Source organism: Macaca nemestrina, chromosome 4, assembly GCF_043159975.1.
Source record: "Macaca nemestrina isolate mMacNem1 chromosome 4, mMacNem.hap1, whole genome shotgun sequence".
In the NCBI taxonomy this organism is placed as follows: domain Eukaryota; kingdom Metazoa; phylum Chordata; class Mammalia; order Primates; family Cercopithecidae; genus Macaca; species Macaca nemestrina.
In genome coordinates this window covers 128,513,255-128,520,796 of record NC_092128.1, presented here as the reverse complement: position 1 = coordinate 128,520,796, position 7,542 = coordinate 128,513,255, and the positions used below count along the sequence as shown (strand labels likewise).

The 7,542-nt window shown below is 39.8% G+C and overlaps 1 pseudogene; it reads right to left on the bottom strand.

The window, feature by feature from the left end:
* Positions 1 to 4,921: 4,921 nt before the first annotated feature.
* Positions 4,922 to 5,839, bottom strand: LOC139362562 (serine/threonine-protein phosphatase 2A 56 kDa regulatory subunit epsilon isoform-like; annotated as a pseudogene).
* Between the last annotated feature and the right edge of the window lie 1,703 nt (positions 5,840 to 7,542).

The following is a 7,542-nucleotide window of genomic DNA, read 5'->3' as shown; positions in this document are numbered from 1 at the left end:
GTCCAGGATGGTCTCAAACTCCTGAACCCAAGTGATACACCCACCTCAGCCTCCCAAAGTGCTAGGATTACAGGCGTGAGCCACCTTGCCTGGCCTCTTCAGATTTTTCAACACCATAGTGCCCAGGGCTCAGTCCCCACCTGCCTTCTCTCTTTTATATTCACTTCCACACAGGAGATTTCATACACCCTAAAGCTTTCAATGTCATATATATTCATTGATGGATTCTAAATTAATACCCAACCTCTCCCCAAAACTGCAAGTACTTAATGTTACCACTTATATTAACAGGTAGCTTTATTTTATTTTATTTATTTATTTATTTTTGAGGCAAAGTCTCACTCTGTCATGCAGGCTGGAGTACAGTGGTGTGATCTCGGCTCACTGCATCCTCCACCTTCCAGATTCAGGCAATTCTCCTGCCTCAGCCTCCCAAGTATCTGGGACTACAGGTGCGCACCACCACATCCGGCTAATTCTTGTATTTTTTTTTTTTTTTGACTCTTCACTGCTTCTTTATTATGATGTACCCACAGTACAGAACTTCTCACACATCCGTGAAAGGGGAAGGTTACATTTCTTTTTGGGGAGCACCTTCATTTTTGTTTCTGTTACCACCTTGAAGAAAGCAAATCATTTCCAAAGAAGAACATTTTAAATTCCAAGTGTTTAAGACTCAGCTTGCATTTTGTTGTGTTTGAAAAGGACGTAGCATGTTTTAGCCAGAGGTGGAAGATAGTTTTGTGACATCTTAAGTTTGATGTGGATCAGAAGTCTTCACTGTCTGGTTGAACAGGTCTATAATTTTCATATGCAATTTTTCATGTCAAAACTGTTTCACTTTTAACCTGGGAGGCAGAGCTTGCAGTGAGCTGAGATCACATCACTGCACTACAGCCTGGGCAACAGAGCGAGACTCTGTCTCAAAAATAAATAAACAAATAAATAAATGTTTCATTTTTACCTCTACTCACAAAGAGATGCTGTTTAAACACACACACACACACACACACACACACACACACACACACACACACACGCACAGCTAAATTTAAAACCGATCATGAACCACAGCATTACTAACACAGAAAATGAACTTTCGCTGCCCTTTCCTGCTAAAACAATGAAATACTAAAATACCAAAAGATTTATGAAGCTAAAGTGAAGTCCTCAAACCAATAGCAACAGACATGTCATTCTCATTATACTTCAGTAAAAAATCAGACAACAACCAGAAAATGCATTGGTAATATATATATTTGAAAGTTCAGGCCGGGCGCGATGGCTCAAGCCTGTAATTCCAGCACTTTGGGAGGCCGAGACGGGCGGATCACGAGGTCAGGAGATCGAGACCATCCTGGCTAACATGGTGAAACCCCGTCTCTACTAAAAAATACAAAAAACTAGCCGGGCGAGGTGGCGGGTGCCTGTAGTCCCAGCTACTCGGGAGGCTGAGGCAGGAGAATGGCGTGAACCCGGGAGGCGGAGCTTGCAGTGAGCCGAGATCCGGCCACTGCACTCCAGCCTGGGTGACAGAGCGAGACTCCGTCTCAAAAAAAAAAAAAAAAAAAAAAAGAAAGTTCATCATTGATTCATGAGGTTTGGATTACAATTTATTTACAATAAGTGAGTTCAAAAACAGTAAAGAAAGAGGAAGGGAAGAGGGACGGAGGAAAAGAGAAGCTCAGAGAGAGAGAGAAAAAGAGAAAGGTGGGGGAAGAAAGGAGGGAGGGAAGGAAGAAAAGGAAATCTATATTCGTAGACATCATAATATGGGATGTTTATTTCCAAGAGAGATACTATTGCTGCTATCGTGCACAAGAAGCAGCACAAATTCACATTCCGCTAGATCACAATTTGCTCAACTTTCTCTCAAGATGCACAATTCTTCTTTTAGATTTTCAAAATTAAATATAGAGGAATATAAAATGCAATGCCAATATACCTACTACAAAAATCCTTTGTGGCTCATTTCTTAACTCCACTCAGAGAAGCAGCTGAGCCAGAATACGAAAATAAAAATATTGATGTGCAAATAAAACATCAGTGATCATGTCTGGTGCCACCGTTTTGTTACAGGTGACTGTCACCTTATGATAACATTGGTAATAGCATCAAAAGAGAATCTCTTCATTTCCTGGGCAGGTCAGTGCATCCAATTAAAAGGAAAAAAGGAAAACGAGGGGAAAAAAACACCCCAAACCTCCCAAAACTCTAAACACTTAAAAATGCCAGTAACATCTATACATCCCTTTCCCATCCCACCCTCATCCCCACAAAAAATAAAAAAGCTTTTAAAGCTCTAAATATACTTTTTTTGTTGTTTCTTTGCATAGTGTGATTGAGCCTAAGCCTATACATTTAAGTATAGCAGGTGCAATTACAAGCAAGTCCTGGCTCTGCACCCTGGACTATCCCATGCATAGGAGGTACAAAATAAATTAAACCCTTTCATTTGGGCAAACAAGCCCAAGACGAAGGAGCATAACCCTGCTTGTGAGTGTCCAGTGGCATCGAGGGTATTATTTATTTCTTATTTTTTTATTTTTTCTTTTCTCTTATAAAAAGCAGTCAAATGTTAGGGAGAGCAACATATAATAAAATTCAAAAGGACAAAAACTCAACACTGAAGGAAAACAACTGAGGATACTTGCACAATGAGAAAAAGAAATGCATGCTTGATTCAAAGCATGAGATGGGAGAATTCACTCACATAATTGTTCTAGGCCCACAGCCTAAGGCCTCAGCATCCTTCTAAACCACAGGGTTGTGTGTATTTTTCTCTTCCAAAGACACTCTTAATCCTATCCCTGAAACCCATATGGTAAGGATAAGGTTGGAGTGATCATCACTCGCTAACTACAGTATTTGCTATTTTAAAACTTATGTTTATATATAGTTCTGGAAATTATGAAGCAAACAAAATATAACACAAAGATGCATTTGTCACAATTAACTCAAGTTGCAGCAACAGCAGAATTGTGGGAATGGGCAGAGAGAGAGGGCTGCTGCAAATGCAGCAAGTAAGTCCTGAAATATGTCACATAGTGCAACAGTCAGATTACCTCAGTTACTCTGTGTCACCGCACACAACATGACTAATGTCAGGCTGTCACTTTCCATTAAAAAAGAAAAAGACAATGTTCCTTCACAGAAGTTGCCCTATGAATTTTAGACATATAGCTTTAATTGATTCTTTAAATATGTCTAAAATTTGGCTTTATTCTTCTCAGTTTGGAATGATCAACATACAAAATTGGTATCAGGGAGGAGAGCTGTAAGTGTTCACCTTTACTCTCGAAGACAGGGTAAGGAGCAAAAAAGGATCCCGGCCTTTCTCATTTCAAATGACTGCATTTCCTCCCAATGGGCAGAGATTCTTCATAAATCTGTGATTTTAATGTCTTCTACCAAAAAAGATGAATTAACAGCAAACAAAAGTTTACACCATCAAAAATAGATATAACGCGGAGTTGAACCTAAAGGGCTAAAATGACAAGGACTAAAAAGAAGAAGATTCGTTACAAATTTATTTTTTATCACTTTGTTCCAGCATTTTTAAAGTCAGTTGTTTTGTCTTTGGCAGCCTCTGCCAACCTTACAGTGAATCCCCATCAATGTTCTTTTTTTAAAAAAAAATCTATTAATTCCATTAAACCATGTTGTGTCTAGTGTTGCATATCACTTTTTTTTTACTGCTGGTTTTTTTTTTTTAAGGAATTAACGATGCCAGTTTTGTTTTTGTTTTTGTTTTTTTTATTTTACAAAGTTACTGAGATAACAATATCCATAAATAGCTGACTCTCACGTACACACTGTGACCTGATAATCCTGAAAAACTTTATGGGAGAGAAAGTCAGCAGCTTTTTTTCCTTTTTCTTGAAAACAATAAAACTTCACATTCTACTTTATATTTAAATGTAAGGAAGAAAATATACAAGCCCATATTTATATTGTATTTCAACGCATGAACACAGAATCAGCTCTATACCATGAATACTGCTGGAAGTGATGGTTTAGGATTACCAGCTCACTGCTGCCATGTCCATAACAAGCAAATGCATCCTGGAAATAACTCAAACATATATCTTTCAGTATGCAATAATGCAACTGCATTAGGTAAGTACATACTGTACACAAGTTTTATTAGCAGTTTACCTACCCTAGAACATCTCTGGTATATGTGTTCAATGATACATGCAGCTAATACTGGTAGGTACTGAAATCTGTGATGTCCCAGTGCCTGTTTTCAAAGGATTCAAGCCATTGATTTGGATTCACCATAAACTGATGCGTGAATTCAAAATTCCCTTCCCTACTATGTTTATCACCTCTTCTCTTTTAACTCCTAATTTTAAAACTAAAGGAGTACCAGGACTACCTGGTTACTGGAAAGATGTTCACCCCAGTAAACAGAACTTTTATCAGGGACCTTTATAATTCATGACCCCATTCCACGTGGACATTCAACTCAGGAAGATGTGCAAAAGAAAAAGATGTCAAATTACAGTCAAGTTATCCAGAGGAGGATGTTACACAAACTTATAAGGAAATGACAGTCTTTTTTTCTTCCTTTACTATAAATACATTTAACAGCTTAGCAGAAAGACAAGCTAAATTTAAGATTGTTCATATTTGAAAATTGTATCATACTCTCTGCGAGTGATAAAGAACTACCAATAATGGAATTTTAACATAGCAATTTCATTAACAAATCTTTGAAGCCCGATTTTTTTAAGAGGGTTAGAACAGTGATTATGTTTGCAAAGTTTTGAGAAGTCCATCTGCTGTCCAAACTGTGGATTGAAGTCCTTATTTTTTTTCCTTTACTTAGAGACAGGTATATACAGTGCTGTTGTAATAATGAAACAAATGCAAAATCTACCATAAAGTTGCACAATACAGAAAACTGTTGCTCCATCTTCTGCTACATAAATGTGTGACTCCACCAATTAGCAATGTTGCTGTCATTGTTTTTGTTAAGTTGGAATTATTCCATCACATCTAAGACCTCTCTTTAACTCCAGATCTTCCAATTTTTTCCACAATTCTTCAGCTCCTTTTCTTTCTTTTTCTCACGCTGACCATCTGACTTGTATGTGGCTGTCAGCTCGTCAAACGCGGTGCTGATCATTTCTATAAATGCCTTCAACACATTGTACACCAACGCCACAATAGCCGGATTCTAACGTTCTTTCGAAATCCTGTAAAGCCTGGAAAACATGATGCGAAGGATGACGTTAGAGTTTTCTTCTATCAAACTCATGATGAATTCATTATTCCAATACTAGAGTGCTCTTCCTGCCACCTGAAAATGAGGGCTGGATCCACACTTGGTGATTTGTTTGAACAAAGGTTCTTGGATTTTAACACATTGTGAAGGTTCAATCACATCCAGTATTTCTTCCAGTTCCCTAAGGAACATGACCCTTTCTGACTACATGTTTTAGACCAAAACTTCATTAACCCCCTGATAACTGGTTCTGTGAGTGAAGGATCTTTCTCCAGAAACTGCACTATACAATATGCCAGCTGTGCATGGCAGAGTGAGAAGCTCCTGACAGTGTGTAAGGGGACCAATACTTTCACCGGAAACTGTGTTCTGCCTTAAGAGGTAAAGCAAAGCCATTGATAATACTTTCTAGTATTTCCAGCAGTTCAGCTACACCATTGAAGTGTTCTGTTTCATAAACAAACCTTAGGAAAATATTGTTAATCTGTTTTCAGATGAATGCTCTAAGACTGAGAAACTTGCCATAAATTCTATGTTAAGACTGTTTTTAAAGTAGTCCCATTCCCAAGGGTCTTCGCTGTCAAATAGCTCCAGAAGTGAGATCATCAGGCAATTTTCCAAGCAATCTACTTATTAATCCTCCCGAGGAGGTGTAGTTTTGTCCCCCTTTTACAGAAGAGGAAACTGGGGCACATAAGGGTTAATGAATGTGCCCATGGTCTCACAGCTAATAGGTGGTAAAGCTAGAATTTGAACCCCAGCAGTTAAGGCCAAAAGTCCATGATCTCAACCACTACACTATACTACCTACTGATATTCCAAATACCATTTTTGTATTTTTAATAGAGATCGGGTTTCACTATGTTGGCCAGACTGGTTTCGAACTCCTGACTTCGTGACCTGCCTGCCTCGGCCTCCCAAAGTGCTGGTATTACAGGTGTGAGCCACTGCACCCAGCCCATTAACAGGTATCTTATTCCAAAAATAAATTCTTGATTTCTTTCCCCAAACTTAACTCCTGCCCTAGTCTATTTTATCTTCAATGGCACCTCCAGCCTTAAAGTTGCTCAGACCAACCTTGGAGATGTTCTAAATTCTTCTCTCTCACTCTGTAGAACAAAGGCGTGAGCAAATCCTACCTATTATTACATGTGAAATGTATCCAGAATCCAACAATGTCTCCCCATCCCATCTCAACCATCCTAGACCAAGCCATCAGCATCTCTTTTTTTTTTTTTTTTTTTTTTTTTTGAGACAGAGTCTCACTCTGTCACCAGACTGGAGTGCAGTGGCACTATCTCGGCTCACTGCAACCTCCGCCTCCCAGGTTCAAGTGATTCTCCTGCCTCAGCTTCCCGAGTAGCTGGGACTATAGGCGTGTGCCACCAAGCCCAGCTTTTTTAGAAGAGACAGGGTTTCACCATGTTGGCCGGGATGGTCTTGATCTCTTGACCTCGTGATCCGCCTGCCTCAGCCTTCTAAAGTGCTGAGGTTACAGGTATGAGCCACCGCACCCGGCCTATCACCTCTTTTAATTGATCTTCCTGCTTTTACGTCTGTCTTCCCATAGTCTAACCCCTCATTGCATGATCTGGTCCTATCTATTCTCTAACTGTGTCTGTCACTGCTGTCCTACTCTCTCACTCCGATCCAGCCGCACTCATATCTTAATTGTTCCTGGGACAAGCCAAGCGTGCGTTCACCTTGAGGTCTTTGAAATGCCTCCCCATCTGAAATGCTGTTGAGTTGCAGGTGATCACTTCCATTTTCATGGTTCTCACCTTACGGCTTCCTTGCCAAGCTTGTCTAACTCACATTATTTTGTTGTTGTTGTTGTTCTGTTTTGTTTTAGGCTTTTGGTAGCCTGAAGTCATGATTTTTAGTTTCTGTCTCTAGTGATAAGTGGAAAAGAGGGATAAGGAAGGGGTTTTAGTGACCCCACAAGAAACAGAAACTAAGAACCCATAACAGTATTTTCTCCCTTGGACACCCTTGCTTCCTTCTGCTGTAGTAGAGATAAGAAAATTAATGGCAGGGAGAATGCTGGGGCTCTCCTCCAGATATGGGGAGGTGCCAAAGACTTATGTTTATGCCTCCGCAAAATTCATAGGTAGAAACTGAATCCCTAAGGGGATAGTATTTGGAGGCAGGGCCTTTGGGAAGTGATTAGGTCATGAAGGCGGAGCTGTAGTGAGTGGGATAAGTGCCCTCATCAAAAATGCTTGAGGGGCCAGGTGCAGTGGTTCATGCCTGTAATTCCAGAACTTTGAGAGGCCGAAGTGGGCAGATCACTTGAGGTCAGGAGTTTG